Here is a 17,188-nt window from a genome sequence, read left to right as displayed (position 1 = left end):
GTATCCTGAAAGAAATAAAGCTACAATGTGACTTATGAGCTGACGTTGATATCAATTTTGGAATAAATCTGATAAATTAATTTCAGGATGAATGCATTTCCATACCTCCCTTGGCACCACCATCCAGTATCTTTGGCCCATTCAGATGAGTTCGGTTTCTAGCTTCCGTTAATACTGTCTCAAACATTTCATTCTTTACTTTTATGATTGCTTCATATCTTTCAATCTTTTTTTCTTTGCATATCTACACCTCTACATAGAACATTTTAGGTTACAGTCCTGGAGATGTCTTGCTTTAATAGAGCCAGTTTTCATGAGTTCAAATCCTGATTAATTTATTAAATATATCACAGATAAAACTTGAATTTCCTGCAGACATATTGGCAATATTTTGTCTCCATTGGTTTTAAATTGTAATAAAACTTATTTTCTGAATAGTCCAATGAATTCTCATTTTATACTGAAGCATCTTAAGTATATCTCTAGTTCAGATTTTTCCTCTGAGATTCAGACCTAAAATTCTAAGTTTGCTGGGCTCCAGTGGCTTAATCCTAGCTACTCAAGAGGCTGAGATCTGAGGATTGCGGTTCAAATCTAGCCTGGGCAGACAAATATGAATGATTCTTCTCTTTAATTAACCAGCCAAAAGCTGGAAGTGAAGGAGTGGCTCAAGTGGTAGAGTACTAGACTTGAGTGAGCAAAGCGAAGAAAGAGTGAGTCCTTGAGCTCATGCTCCAGATATGGGAAAACAAAGACAATATGACCGTTCAGTACTTCACTTTCATGTCTTTCCTATGCTTCAAATTATGTTCACTTTAAAAATTAAATTATTTACATCCATCTCAGCATTTCTTTTCCAGCTATAACTTGATCTTCTTCAAAAATCTACAGTATTAGCAAATAACATCTCTGTTCCCCATTTCAAACAGAAACTGAATTTTTTTAAACTTTTGAGCATAAACATTTTATAATATATACAAAAATAGAGAATACTTAGCTTCCAAATTTCTCATGGCTGATCTTGTTACATTAGATTCCCAGCCCCATTCTGCTGTGCATACATGTTTTATATGTATCCTTAAGGCAATTAAGGATTCTTGTCAAAAAGACGTTACAAGGTTGTTTTTTTGGTTTTTTTTTTTTGCCAGTCCTGGCTTGAGCTCAGGGTCTGAGCACTGTCCTTGGATTTTCTCAAGGCTAGAGCTCTGCCCTTGAGCCTCAGGCTTTTTTTTTTTTTTTTTCTTATGCATGTGGTACTGAGGAATTGAGCCTGGGTCTTCGTGCATGCTAGGCAAACACTCTACCACTAGGCCAAACTCCTGGCCCTACCTTTTGAAATTTAGAAAACTGCCAATCACATAATCAGCCAAGGAGATAGTCATGGTACAAAACCCAGAAGAAAGATCTATAGGCGCTAAGTGGGTTGTTTGTTAAAATGAAACCATATATAAGGTAGAAGACAAAACAAAATGGAAAACATCTGCTTCTTCATTGTCCCTCATTTATTTTATTTTATTTTATTTATTTATTTATGTTTGCCAGTTCTGGGACTTTAACTCAGGGCTCAAGCCTAGCACTCTACCATTTGAGCCAGCACCACTTCAGGCTTTTTTCTGTTTATGTGGCACTGAGGAATTAAGCCCATAGCTTCATACAAGCTAAGGCAAGCACTCTATCACTAAGCCACATTCCCAGTTCTTTGTCTCTAATTTTAAAGTTAATGGTGCAAGCTCACTGGTCTTGAAATTGCTTTTTCATTGGCTGTATATCTTAGAGGTGGTGTGTGTGCGCAAAGCGCTCGCACACACGTGCATGTTGCTTCTGGAGTACTGACTCTGAGCTTTTATTCCCAAGTCTAGTACTGTACCTCTTGAGCCCAGGTGCCTGGCTTTTTGGTGGTTAATTAAAGATGTCTCACACAGACTTTCCTGCTAGGTTGGCTTCGAGCTGTAATCCCCAGATCTCAAGCCTCCTGAGTAGCTCTAGGATTACAGGTGTGAGCTACTGATGACTGGTCTCTTTGATTGGCCTCTGCTATAACAGTATATAAAAATAGCCTTATTTTCTTTTATAATAGTTAATTCAGTGGGTGTATCATGGTTTATTTAACCAGAACTCTTTCTGATGAATGTCTCATTGTCACCAGTTGTGTTCAGCTAAAGGTTTTACAACTATGTTTCTACAAGGAAATGACAGCAGTAAAAACAAAAACCCTGCTGGAGCATTTGCAAACTCCTGTGTTAGGAACCCTCTTCCATGGCTCATGTTAGGCCACTAAATAGCATCACCGAGTGTAAAGTTGGAAGGTGATACTTAGCAGCACATCAGTCAGTATATGGTATTTCCAACATTCATATATAAGACCTGCAAATAACCCCAAGCGCATATATAATAATAAAGTATGGCAAAATAAATACATGGTTTTTAAAAATACATGTTCATTTTGTTTTAAATATATGTGCAATTATTTTAATGTAATATGTATTATTTTAACTTGCTTTCCAGCAATAGCTGGAACCAGCTTAATAACCAGCTTGCTAAATGCTTGAAAATTTATTTACTTTTTAAAAATTGTTTATGTGGTACTGAGGAATTGAACCCAGTGCCACATGCACACTAGGCAAGCATTTTACCACTAAGCCACATTCTCAGCCCATCAATTGATTCTTGCAAATGGATACAAGCCAGATCTCGTACATTCACTGGATAGTAATGAATTAGAATATTTTTGTGATGAATAGTTTTTCACGTGTCAGGTTTGTATATTAGCTAATATATCTTTGGTATAGATTTTTAGGAGTAGAATTACTGATATAGATAATACATGCAATGATGTTAAAATTTCCGTGAAAGAGGCTGTACCATTTGGTATTTCCACTAACCTTAAGTGAATGTTTATTACTACAAGTCTCAATAACACAATGTGTTGTTAAGATTTTGGATTTGGGGCTGGTGATGCAGCTCTCCTCGATTCTTTTTCCAGCAGTGAAGAAAAGAAAAAGGAAAAATAAAGTTTTCAGATTTTTCTCCAATTGGGTTAGATGCATCATCTCACTCCAAATCTGATCTGCATTATCATATTATAGGTTAAGTTGGCCAACTTTATATATGCATTAGTCATTACTGAGCTCTCCATCCTCTCTCTAACCTAACTTATTAACAGGGACTTTTTAAAATTGTTGTTAATTCCTTAGACCTCAGTTTCCTGAGTAGCTAGGATTACACCTGGTTTGTTGCTGTTAATTTCTAGTCAGCTGCAGCTGATCCATTCCCATGGATCAATAGTTAGGCTTTCCTTTTTTCTTCTCTCTGCACCCAGTTTTGCCTTCTCTGTCCATTTTCTTTAGATATTCCAGAGGACATTTCCTAAGGTAAAGAATTGTACCACTCAGCTGTCCATGATTCTCTGATGGCATCCAAACACTGTATTCTGACTTTTAGACCACTGGAAACAAGTCTGTTAGAAAAGCACACCTGGAACCATAAAGAAAACAATGTGGAAAGTGGAAGAAAGAATGATTCCTACAGTTAGACCAAGTTAAATATGGAAGTAATTAAACAGTGATTTAGTTCAAGTTTAATTAGGAAGACGTCTTAGAGCAGGTGATAAACAAGACCCGGTGGAAAGGGAGGAAAGAATAGAAAGGAAATGGGCAGGAATTAGCAAGGCTTGCCTGACACTGGGAAGCAAATGGGAGACGTTAAGAAAGATCTAAGCTATTTCCAGTTTCTGAGGATTCCAGTACTTTAAAATAGACATGAATTCTAAAACTGGGCTGAAAAAAATGTATGGTATATTCCTAAGACATCTGTTTGATATTTGAAACACCGCACATATGTAATGCAGCATAATTGTATCATTCACAAGATGATTACAGGATTTACAAAAAGATATTTATGTATAGCAAGCAGAGATGATGCACTGTGGAAATAGCTCACAGGTTTTACAATCCGATGATCAAATACATTTGTCTCCTTAATCTATCCAGGGTGTTCTTGAGTCTCAAGTACCCTCCTTTTTAGTAAGAAGTGCCTTTCTATATTCAGTAGGCTTCTCTGGGGAAACAATGCCGGGAAATTATGGAGGCTGCTATGTCCTGTATCTGAAGTTTGGGCAAGTAGCCTGAACACCCAGAGCAGCTGATGAAGCAGCTGACCCAGGAAGGAAATTCTCTCTTTAGACATGGCTGGTCATGTCTTTGTTCCAGTAACTAATTTCCTGAGCCCTCTACACATCACAGAAGGTGATCTGCCTCACACAAAGTTTTGTAATTTAAATGTTAATCTCATCAGAAACCAATCTTCAGATAATACATAAAATTAACTTTATTTTTTTCTGTTTCATTGTTTGTAAGAAATTCTTCTCAGTTCAATAACTAGATAAAAAAATAAAATTCCTTGCACTAATTACCTCATAGGAGGATGTGAAGATCAATGTGATATACTAGGACTATTACTTGACAGGACATATTAACACAGGAATATAATAGATTATCAATTTCCTTGAAACAAACTTCTGATTCTACATTGTGAATGCACATGCTGTTTTTTAAAACTGAAGATAAAACACTCCATTAATATTTATTTCTAATTTGTATATACTTACTCACGTCTATATTTTGAAATTAAGGATGGCTAATTTATTTTAATTTTTATTTATTTTTTTGTGCTGTTACTGGGGCTTGAACTTAGGGTCTGGGTACTATCTGTTACCTTTTTTGACTGAAAGCTAGTGCTTTACCACTTGAGGCATACCTCTATTTCTGGCTTTTTGCTAAGATAAGAGTCATTCAGTTTTGTCTGCCTGGGTTGGCTTTGAATCTTTATCCTCAGATCTTAGTCTCTCAAGTAGCTAGGATAATCAGTTTTAATTTATTTAATTTAGAAATATAATCTTTGTTTTTCTTTTCTTTTTTTTTTTTTTTTTGCCAGTCCTGGGCTTGAGCTCAGGGCCTGAGCACTGTCCTTGGACTTTCTCAAGGCTAGAGCTCTGCCACTTGAGCCTCAGCACCACTTCCAGCATTTTTTCTATGTATGTGGTACCAAGGAATTGAACCCGGGTCCTCATGCATGCTAGACAAGTACTTTAACCACTAGGCCAAACTCCCGGCCCCTCTTTTCTTTTTCTTTTTCTTTTTCTTTCTTTCTTTTTTTTGCCAGTCCTGGGCTTGAGCTCAGGGCCTGAGCACTGTCCTTGGACTTTCTCAAGGCTAGAGCTCTGCCACTTGAGCCTCAGCACCACTTCCAGCATTTTTTCTATGTATGTGGTACCGAGAAATTGAACCTGGGTCTTTGTGCATGCTAGGCAAGCACTCTATCACTGGGCCAAACTCCCGGCCCTAGAAATATAATCTCTTCTCCTTTGTAGCAAAGTATCACAGGACTGTTGTTTGTCTGAAATTTTATTTTTTATTTCTTTCAAAGCTGAAGTTTAAAAACAAGGCTTGCTTGCTGTAGGCACTTCTAATCCACACCTCTAGCCTCTAGAATGTGTGAAATTCTGAAATACAGGGATATCTTAGAAATATTTTGTAGGAGTCAGGAGTTTGGCCTAGTGGTAGAGTGCTTGCCTAGCATGCACAAAGACCCGGGTTCGATTCCTCAAACCAGGTACATATAAAAGCCAGAAATAGTTCTGTGGCTCAAGTGGCAGAGTGCTAGCCTCGAGGAAAAAGCCCAAGGACAGTGCTCAGGCCCTGAGTTCAAACCCCAAGACTGACAAAAAAAAATCTGTAGTAAAATTTGACTTGAACTGATTTTCAGTCTATGCTATTTAATGTGAATATTCATACATTTCACTACCAAATAATATGACTCTTATTTTCTCTAAAAAAAGTTGTGGTATTTGTACACAATGGAATTCTATGCTGCTGTCAGAAAGAATGACATCGCCCCATTTGTTAGGAAATGGAAAGACTTAGAAAAAATCATATTAAGTGAAGTAAGCCAGACTCAAAGGAACTTAGGCTCAATGGTTTCCCTCATTCGTCATAATCAGTAGAAACCTTGGGCTCTACTAGCAGAGATCTGCAATAGAGCAAAATCTTGATACATAAGGCCATATAATGTGAAGCTAATTGAAAGGACCTCCAGGATATTGAAACAAAAGCCATATAATGAATGATTGTTGTCCTTAATGTACTATGTTGTCTCTCATCTCCTTTGCTGTCCCTTGGTTATCTCATATTGGTATAGTATCTCACTTTGTTATTTGATATATTGAATTTATTTGTATTTGGATATTTGAAATTTGATAGGGAAGGGGGGAAAACCAAGATGGGTGGGGGGTGGGGGGGGGAGGGAAATGGGTACCAAGACATGTGAAAGGGTATCAATGTATGTGAATTAATGCACCTTCTATCTGGCAAATATCATGTAACCCTTTTACTAATTACAATAAAAAATGCTTAAAAAATTAAGTCATACCAAAAAACACAAAGCAATTAAAACTGTATAAGTGAGATGTTTAAGCTGAAGTGTGTGGAATAAATCATAAGGCCCGTGTATTATCAGAATAGGAAGAAAATGACTATAGATTTTAGTTCTACCTTCCACAAAGGTGAAAACAATCTTATTGAGTGACTCATTCATTTTATGTTCAAAGTTAACATGGTCCCTTTAAGAGAGAAAGTAGTTTCTTAAATGAACTCTAATTTCTCTTGAACAAAGGAAAGCAGTAGTTCTGATTCTTCGGAACTTTTCTTTCATCCAAGTTGAACCATCGAATAATAAAGGCTCTGTGTCCTGGATACTACCACACCACATCATTCCATCAATTGGTTTCAAGAAGTATAGGGTCATTGTCAGTCTTAAGAAATAAAGAATTCGATTTCCGGGAGTTGGATTGAACTTAGAATAAGACTCATATAGGGTTCCTGACCTTAATATCTGCTTTTTTTCATGGTTTCGCCTTGTTCCATCCTATTTGTAGTAGGCACAGCCTTCCAACCAGCGCTTCCCTCTAGTCCAGTCTGTTCACGTCAGAGTGTGTGGACCGTTAGAAGTAGCCCTCGCTGCGAGTCTTCTACGTGATGTTTTCCTAGCTTCTTAAAATGAAAAAAGAGGACAGAAGGGAGCAGGATTTAAACCTCAAACTCCAAATGAAAATTCAGTCCAGTATTATTAAAAAAAATAATCTCAAATATCTTGAATTTTCAATCTATTTCTCTTACTTCGTAAGACCTTTTTACAGTATTAAATAAGTATTTTCCTCAATAAATGCTAAGCTGCTATCAGATAATAGGATCAAAAGCATTTCTACCAATCAAATGATCACGATAGAATAGTAAGTAGTTAGGGCAGGAAGCTTAAATACTCTACTCAATCCACTGTAATAACCAGTTCTGTAACTTTGAATATGCAGCTCAACCTCTTTGCCTCAACTTTTTTTTTCTCTTTTCTTTTTTGAGATAGAGCCTTACTGTGTACCTAAACTAGCCTTGAGCTCGCTACCCTCCTGCCTCAGTCTTCCATTTGTGCCACCATACATGGCTTTCCTACTCAGCCCCTTCAATCTCCTTCCTCTTCTGGGGTTGATGAGGCCCTGGCATTTGCAAGGCAAACATCTATCACTTGAACCATATCTCCAGTTCCCTCTCAAACCCCACTTTCTTATCTGTAAAGAGGCAACAATACACTATAGCAGTACAATACTTTGTAAAGTTCTTGCTATTATACAATAGCTTTTATATACATAAAAGCTCAAAAACAATTAACCTTTTGCCATTATGAGAAAAATGTTCTGAAGGGGGCCGGGACTTTGGCCTAGTGGTAGAGTGATTGCCTAGCATGTACAAAGGCCCGGGTTCAATTTCTTGGTACTACATACATACAAAAAAGCCGGAGTGGTGCTGAGGCTCAAGTGGTAGAGCTCTAGCCTTGAGAAAATCCAAGGACAGTGCTCAGGCCCTGAGCTCAAGCTCAGGACTGGCAAAAAAAAGAAAAAAAAAAAAAGTTCCTGTGCTGTGTGACACGTTTCCCGTTAGTAGCTGCTGCATACTTTGTGTTCTGTTACCTTCATGGTCACATATTTAGTGGAATCATTTTCTTCAATGTCTCCAAGAATTGTAGAGAAATCAGATGGTTTATTCAAATGTCCCTGGCCAGTAAGGATGACTGTGACTCAGAATTGATCTTACACTGTTGCTTTTAGAGCTCTGTTTTCTTTTATTTGTTTCTACCTTTAATTTGTTTTAACTGTCTTATCTTAGTTATATACTGAGGGATTTCATTGCCGACTTTCAATTCAACCTGCTTATTAAACACACCTTTGCTGTCATGATTCCTTTTTTCCATCTCTTTTCTAGAGACAGGTATTGCAGACAGGTATGGCCATTATTCTAAAACATAACACATATCTATTGGGAAAACAAATGTAATTCTAGCTACTTAGGAGGCTGAGAACTGAAGATTAAAGGTTGAAACCAGCCTGCGCAGGAATGTCTATGTGGCTCCAATCTCCAGTTAACCAGCTGGAAGTGAAGCAAAAAACACCCGGGGACTGGGCCCAGGCCACAAAACCTACATACACACATTCGGGCACACACGTGCACACATACATATAAACTAATTTCTGCATTTCTCTTCCTGACTAACTACAATGTTCAGGTACTTACAGTATTTGTATGGAAAAGTTTGGTCACTCAGAAAGACTTCTTCATGCCCTTAAATGCTCCCCTAAGCCCCCCTAAAACACCAATCTCCTGCCTGGCTAGTCTGGAAGAATCTTCTAAGTAATAAATATTACTCCTTGAGGTAGAAACAGAATTGACTGGTCATATTTATTTGTTGCTTTAGGTGGAAAAATATTTTTAAGCCTTATCATTTATATAGGACCTTCTAACGCAATGTTGGGAGAAAATAGCTACTATCAAGTCAAGCGATTTGATTTACTTCAATTAAACTTGATTGTTTTCTTGAAGAGAACATACAGACTTTTTGATTCACTTTCCATAATTTCAAATAATCAACTGTTTCCTGTCCCCGACTTATATATAGTACCTCAACAATGGATAACCAAAACGAACAAAACAAAACAAAAACCCCATTCATTCTTAAAAAAAAATCAATAATAGAATTCATTTCTCAAAGTACTGAAGGCTAGAAGATCAAAGAGCTGGCAGATGTGAGCTGAGTTTTCAGCTTCCAAGATGGCAGCTTGTTGCTTTATCTTCTGAAGAATGCAACTACTGTGTCCTCATATCATGTAAGAGCAAAAGGAATGGTGAGACGATGGCAGTGACTTCAACTTCATTTATAAAAACCTCAGTCTCATGCATGAGAGTGGAATGTTCATGACTTAATTATACTCCTCAGTGACCCACCTCTCCATAACATCACATGGAATATAAGGTTCTAGCTGACAGTGTGGGCGAGACAGAGAAGCCATAGCCCTGAATCTTCCTCCTAAATAAGAGGCTCTCCAGCTGGATGTTAGTCAAAAGACCTTTTTGGAGAGAAATGAATCTGGCAATATTCTTTATTCAGAAGTCAGACTTTGGCTTCAAACCAAGTTATCAATTATTAACATTAATGAGTTATTAATTGCACAAAGTACTGGATTTCACTGTCAAATTTCCATATATTCACATATTATTCTTTGATTCTTTCTTTCTTTCTCTCTCTCTCTCTTTCTTTCTTTCTTTCTTTTTTTTTTTTTTGTGGGTCATGGGGCTTAAACTCAGCCTGGGTGCTGTCCAGGAACTCTTCATTCAGCTCTAGACTACCACCTTGAGCCAAGCCCCACTTCCTGTTTTCTAGGGGTTAATTGGAGATAAGAGTCTCAGGTCCTTTTGTGCCTTGGTTGGCTTTGAACCTTGATCCTCAGATCTCAGCCTCCTGATTAGCTAGGATTACAGGCATGCGCCACTGTGCTGCCATTGTGCCGGGCTTGATTGATTTTTTTCTATCCACCTTTATACATTTTTGTGCTTTTTGCTCCTTCCCAAATGGTCCACTTTCTGCTTGCAGGTTTTTTTTTTTTTCTCTCTCTCTATCGACTTTTCTTTCTCTGTCTCTTTCTTTGTCTCCATCTGTCTGTCTGTCTCTGTGTAATCTCTGTGTGTGTATATGAATGTGTGATGCTTTCTATATCTGGCTTATTTTACTTGATATTTTCCAGTTCTATTTTTTGTGTGCAAGTGACATGGTTTCATTTGTAGATATGGCTGAATAACACTCCACTAGGAAGACAAACTACTTTTTCTTTATCTGTTTATCTACTGATGGGCACCTTAGGCTGGTTCTATAACTTGACTGCTGTGAATAGTGTTGGAAATAATCATAAGTAGTGAGCTGAGCATTGTGGTAAATACAAAACCTACTAAGATCCTGTCTCAAAAACAAGTGATACATGCCTGTAACTCTAGCTACTTATAAGACAGAGATAAGATGATCAAGATCCAAATCACCTTGGGCAAAAGCATGGGACCTGATCTGAAACCAAACTAAAAACAAAAGGACTTGGGGGTATGGGTTAAATGGTAGAGTACTAGTCTAGCAAGCACAAGGCCCTGAGTTCATTACCCAGTACCACCAAAAAAATAAAAAAGTAAAGGCAGATCGTGTCAGAATGAACAAAAAAATACAACAGTCTCCTGTAATAAATTTATTTATTTATTTACTTACTTATTGTTGGTTGTAGGACTTCAGCTCTGGGCCTGGGCTCTATCCCTGAGCTCTTAAGCACAAGGATAGCACTCTACTACTTGAGCCACAGTGCCACTTGCAGTTTTCTGGTGGTTAATTGGAGATAAAAGTCTCACTGGGAGCTGGGCACAGTGGCTCATGCCTATAATCCTAGCTACTCAGGAGGCTGAGATCTGAGATTCAAAGCCAGCCTGGGCACTAAAGAACTTGAAACTCTTCTCTCCAATTAATCACTAGAAAATGGGAAGTGGGGCTGTGGATCCAGGGATAGGGCAGTAGCCTGGAGCTGAAGAGCTCAGGGACAGCACTCAGGCCCTGAGTTCAAGCCCCATGACCCACAAAAGAAAAAAATGTCTCTCCGGCTTTTGTGCCCAGGCTGGCTTTGAACAGTGGACCTCAGATCTCAGCCTCCTGAGTAGCTGGTATTATAAGCATAAGCCACCAGCGCCCAGCAATAAATGCATTTTAAATGTAATTACATGGTTGGTTAAAAATGAAAGAATGAAAATGTATGTAATATAGACATTGTTCAAAAGAAAGCTGAGAGCTAGGAGTGTGACCTAGTGGTAGAGTGCTTGCCTAGCATGCATGAAGCCCCCTGTTCTATTGCTTGGTACCACATACACAAAAAAGCCAGAAGTGTGCTGGGAGTTTGGCCTAGTGGTAGAGCGCTTGTCTAGTATGCACAAAGATCTGGGTTTGATTCCTAGGCACCACCCATATAGAAAAAAGCCAGGAGGGGTGCTGAGGCTCAAGTGGTAGGGCTCTAGTCTTGAGAATGCCCAAGGACAGTGTTCAGGCCCCAAGTTCAGTCCCCAGGACTGGCAAAAAAAAAAAAAAAGCCACAAGTGGTTCTGTAGTTCAAGTGGTAGAGGTAGCCTTGAGAAAGCTCAAGGACAGTGCCAGGGCCCTGAGTTCAAGCCCAGGACTGGAAAAAAGAAAAAAAGAGAGTGGCGGGGGGGGGGGGGGGAGGAAAGGAAAGGAAAGGAAGCAAGCTGAAGCCAGGTGCTGGTGGTTCCTGTCTGTAATCCTAACTACTCAGATGTTTATCCAATATACATCCCAGATAAAATCCGTAAGAGGTGCTGTGGCTCTAGTGGTACGGCCCTAGCCTTGAGGCTGAGAGAGCCCCAGGACCAGCAAACAAACAAACAAACAACAACAACAAAAAACCCTGAGTGACTAAATTGAAGCAAAATAATCTGCAGAGAGAAGAAAATTACTGGAGATAGAGACATTATATAATTGTGATAGGGTTAATTTACTAAGTAGACAACAATCCTAAGTATGTAACTAAGACCAGAATTCCCCATTTATTAAGTAAATTTTATAGAACTGGAAAAATAAAAATTCCAGTTAATGACTTGAACTACATTGTTAGAGTAAGTATAGAGGAAATTAGCAAAGATGTAAAACTTTAAAACTGTCGATAACCAAACCAGAGTTGGTTACTTCTGTAATGCTAGGTTGAGTCAGAGGGATCGTTGAATCAGAGTTAATTGCAAATCAGATTAGGCTATGATCTCATCACAAAACAAAAATAAACAAACAACCCCCCCCCCAACAAACCAGCCAAACAACAATAACAAAAAATTCCAAATCTAAACTCATCAGGAGCCATCTGGATCTAGTTGACTTTCTTGACTCTACTAAACAGTGGGGAAAATGCTCATTGGGCAAAAAGAACATTAACCAACAGTGGTAATATTCTGATAAAACAGCACAGCAAATATCTGAAAAAAAATGGAAGTTGTCAAAGTATATTTTCTAAATATAGAAAATTAAACTAAAATAAACCCAGGGACCTTGAATTTTAGCTAGCAAAGGCAGATATTGTAGATAGAATCTTAAATTCTAGATTCGAATAGATGTAGACTTGAATATTGTCTCCATTATACAAATACTTTGGAATTTTGAACATTTACTAAATTCTTGTTTCCTTCCTTCCTTCCTTCCTTCCTTCCTTCCTTCCTTCCTTGCTTCTTTCCTTCCCTCCCTCCTTCCTTCCTTCCTTCCTTCCTTCCTTCCTTCCTTCCTTCCTTCCTTCCTTCCTTCCTTCCTTCCTTCCTTCTTTCCTTCCCTCCCTCCATCCCTCCCTTCTTTCTTCTTTGGTGCTGTCCTGGGTCCTGAACTCAGGGTCTGAGTTCTATCCTTGAACTTTTGTGCTCAAAACTAGTATTCTACCACTTGAACCACAGCTCCACTTTTGGCTTTCTGATGGTATGTTAGACATAAGAATCTTACAGATTTTCCTGCCCAGTGTTGTCTTTCAACAGCAGTTTTCAGATCTCAGCCTCCTGAGTAGCTAAGTTTACAGGCATGAGCAACCTGAGCCTGGCTGTTTTATTTTCTGATTTATTTATTTATGTATTTGGTTGTGCTGGTACTGGGGCTTGAACTCAAGGTCTCACATTCTTTCTTGGCTTTTTCACACAAGGCTGGCACCACTTGAGCAACATCTCTTCTTCCTTATTTTCTAATTTATGAAGTGGGTTTAGTAATTATGTACACCTTCTAATATCTTCAAGATGGAAGTGATAGTACATTTCCATGTAGTCTCTGGGACAACTTCACCACCTTTGCAGGTTCAATATTCGCTAGCTATTATTTATTTATTTTTTTTGCCAGTCCTGGGCTTGAGCTCAGGGCCTGAGCACTGTCCTTGGACTTTCTCAAGGCTAGAGCTTACCACTTGAGCCTCAGCACCACTTCTGGCTTTTTTCTATGTATGTGGTACCAAGGAATCGAACCCGGGTCTTCATGCATGCTAGGCAAGCACTTTAACCACTAGGCCAAACTCCCGGCCCCTCGCTAGCTATTATTATGAGGAGGAAGGAGGCCTCATTGTAGGAAAGGGTTTTGATTAAAAAAATATATAACAGTAGATGTTTATATTAAAAATGACGAGAAGTGTGGAGGAGTGATATATGGGTGGGTCAAACCTAATCCTAGTTACTCAGGAAGACAAGATCTGCAGAACACAGTTCAAAGCAGGTCCAGGTAGCAAAGTCCATGGATTCTTGTCTACAACTGGCCGTCAAAAATCCAGAAGCAGAGCTATAGCTAAAGTGGTAGAACACTATGCTTCAATGAAAAAGCTAATGGATAGCTTCCAGGCCTTGAATTCAGGTTCCAGTATTAACACCTAAAATAAATAAATCAATAAAGGTCCAGTGTAGCTTACTGTAACATTTTACTGAAATATCACCCAGTTATCACTGTGAAAGCATTTTTATTACAGATGACATTGAAGCTGGAGGCAAAATTTTGCTAGCAATGAACTATATTTCCTGAAATTGACATTTATGGCCACCCTCTTCATAATTTCCTTTTCATTGATTCATTTTGTTGATGAAAATGGGAATCAGGATTGAGAGAGAGAGGATTCATGCATTGAATATATTATTACTCAATTCTTACTTTGTGGTAAGCACTATGTTAAATAATGGGGAAATAGCAGTAGAATGTATGGTTTAAAGAGGAAGCAGAATTAATTTCATTCATTCATTCACTCATTTATTCTAATCAAGGTATTAAATTCTGTGACTGCTGAAGTATGTATCATTCAGTAGGCACAGGTGAAGACTTAGAGTTCAGTCTCTTTTAGCAGTTACTATTCCTGTCCACCCTACTTAGTGCCAGGGATAGAGAGCAGGAATATCAGAGCAGTTGGCTGGCTAGTGGATGACATCCAGGGTGGGTGTGGAAGAATCTTCAATGAGTCCTGGTACATGCACAACAGTGTGCCAGCCCAGAGAAGATTTGAACACACTGGTATGAGCTCAACTCTGACATCATCAACCACATTCAGAGATGCCAAAAGATCAGGATTCCAAAATTAGGATCATATTCATCTTTCTAAGTAAACACGCTTACTAGCTTTGCTAACGATTTTATAGTATTTGCTTGAAGTTGACTGGAAAGAAAAGGCCTATTCTTGTGAAAAGTACAAAAGGACTTTGTTGTAAGAAAATTATTTTATAATGAAAAGACTCTAACTTGTCCATGTAGCTCCAAAAATGTACAGGACACTGGTATGTTGGAAAGCCATGAGACAGAGACAGAACTCAACAGATGAAGCTTGACTTAACAGAACTCAACAAAAGGAGCTTGACTTAAAAGGAATTCCCAACTTGAAAATAACTGAATTCTTTGACAATACTGAGGAGAAAAAAGACTAGGTTAGGATCCTGGGGTAAATGATTGCAGAAAGACCAAGGAGTTAAAATTATTGTTATTATAATCATGATTATTATTCACTATTCTTGTAAGACTTAGCAACTTTCTGTATGGTGGCAATCAAATGTATTAAGAGGTTACTGTTAGGAGCCAGGAGTTTGGCCTACTGGTCTAAGTGCTTGCCTAGCATGCATGAAGACCAGGGTTCGATTCCTCGGTACCACATATAGAAAAAAGCCGGAAGTGGTGCTGAGGCTCAAGTGGTAGAGCTCTAGCTTTGAGAAAGTCCAAGGAGAGTGCTCAGGCCCTGAGCTCAAGCCCAGGACTGGCAAAAAAAAAAAAAAAAAAGAAGTTACTGTTAATGAGTTTCATGGATGGTTTCAAATAGCAATATGAAATTCTTATTTTTATGGTGAATCCCCAAAATTCTGCAAGCAAACCCATTAATATGAACACTTATTTCCTTGGATTAACAGGGAATAACTCTATAGCCTAAAGCTATTGATTCAATTAACTATAAGAAAAAAATAAGAAGATTCCTCAAAGGAGAACTGAGGATGCAATATATGTAAACAATGTCTATAAAATATCATTCATCTGAGTATAGTAGCTCATACTGTAATCCTAGCCCTCTGGATGCTGAAGCAGGAGGATGTGTTTGAGGCCAGTTTGGGCTACACAGCAAGACACTGCTCAAAACGACAACAAACAAAAAAAAAATAAAAAGACCCCCTCCAAAAGAAATACCATGAAAACCTGTGAATGTTTACCCCAGATTTTAGAGATCCTGCTCCAATGTAAGGAAATAAGCAAATATTTTATGTTAAGAATTGGTCCCCAAAGGAACAAAAGGCACATGGTCTCCTTGATATGTGGATATTAGATCCAAATAGTACAAGAGCGAGGACTCAATATTCGGGTATCCAAGGCTATTGACACAGTCTTGGAGATATAACTATATAGACATAAAACTCTATGATGGGATATGTACTCTATAGACATAATTTATATAGACTGCTATGTATCAATGACACACAAACTGTCAGCTTAATTTTCATTATGTTCTAAAATCTATGTGCCAGGGATTGCATATAGAGATTCCCTTCTTCAATACTTGTTTGCTAAACATGACATTTGGAATATGATGTAAAAATCAGTGTTAATAAACTCTTTCATTAAAAAAAAAGAATTGGTCCCACCTGAGATCTTGTTCTCTGGTTCAGCAAATTTAAACAAAAGATTGGTTTGTTAGCTCCTATCAACAAATGTGCCATAAATTTTCAGTTTTGTTTTATTTACATGTGTACTATGATCCTATTGTAAAAGGTTATCTAGGCCATCATGGCTGGGCCGCACGGCTTCCTGGACCCCGGTGCTGAGTTCGGGAGAGCGTGGACGAGGACGTGATGGAGTTCGTGCGGGTGCTGAATTCCCGGGATCACCACCTCCTGCTCCTGGATGGGGTGTCAATGGTGTTGAGGTTCAGAAACAAAACTGTTCCTGGCTACTGGTTACACACAAACCTTGTGTAAGAGATGAAGTGATGGTAGCGCTAAAGAATGCAAATGGTGATGTCATTTTCAAATTTGAGCCGTTGGTTCTTCAGGTGCAGTGTCGGCTGGCTGTTGGAGGATGCACAGATTCTGCATTCAGTGGCAATTGACTCTGGTTTCAGGAACTCTGGCATCACAGCTGGAAAAAGAGGAAAGACTATGTTGGCTGTTCAGAGCACACATGGCTTAGAAGTTCCATTAAGCCATAAGGGAGATGTGGTGATGACAGAAGAATATATTGACTTCTTATTAAATATAGCAAATCAAAAAATGGAAGAAAACAAGAAAAGAATGGAAAGGTTTTGCAACTGCTTGTAACATGCTTTGGATAAAGAAACAATTACTGATTTACATCCCAAGTTCAAAGAGAAAAATAAGCCATCTTATACTCATAAGAAAAAGAAACCAGAAAAAAAACATATGGCAAATGTATTTCTGAAGAAAATGATGAAAAAGTTGAAAAAGACAATGATAATGATGATGATGATGATGATGACCCAGAAATCTATTCCAACATCTTCCCTGAACATTACTAGCATTTATCTTTGGAGTGCTTTAGTAAAATGTTTCCAGTAAATTTTATAAAGCTACTCTTTATAAGAGTTTATTGCATGTATTGTCTATTTAGAAAAGCAATATTTAATTTCTCTGTATTCAGAGAAACTCATTTCATATGTATACATGCGTTTTACAAATAGTTTTGTATGTTTATCCATATAATTTGTATAATGTTTGCTCATTTAATACGTCTTATTAAACACAAAGAGAATCTTCGCAAAATTATGACTTTCAATGTCTCTTTTTTGTTA

At 38.1% G+C, this 17,188-nt stretch overlaps 1 pseudogene; it reads left to right on the top strand.

Moving 5' to 3' along the window:
• LOC150068983 (tRNA wybutosine-synthesizing protein 3 homolog pseudogene) overlaps window positions 1-16,915 on the top strand; it is a 33,114-nt pseudogene extending 16,199 nt beyond the window's left edge.
• Window positions 16,916-17,188: the final 273 nt, after the last annotated feature.

The sequence above is a fragment of the Megascapheus bottae genome, chromosome 1, assembly GCF_031878675.1.
Source record: "Megascapheus bottae isolate mThoBot1 chromosome 1, mThoBot2.hap1, whole genome shotgun sequence".
Taxonomy (NCBI): Eukaryota; Metazoa; Chordata; class Mammalia; order Rodentia; family Geomyidae; genus Megascapheus; species Megascapheus bottae.
Note: the sequence above shows the minus strand (reverse complement) of the source record. Positions and strands in the feature narration are given on the sequence as shown.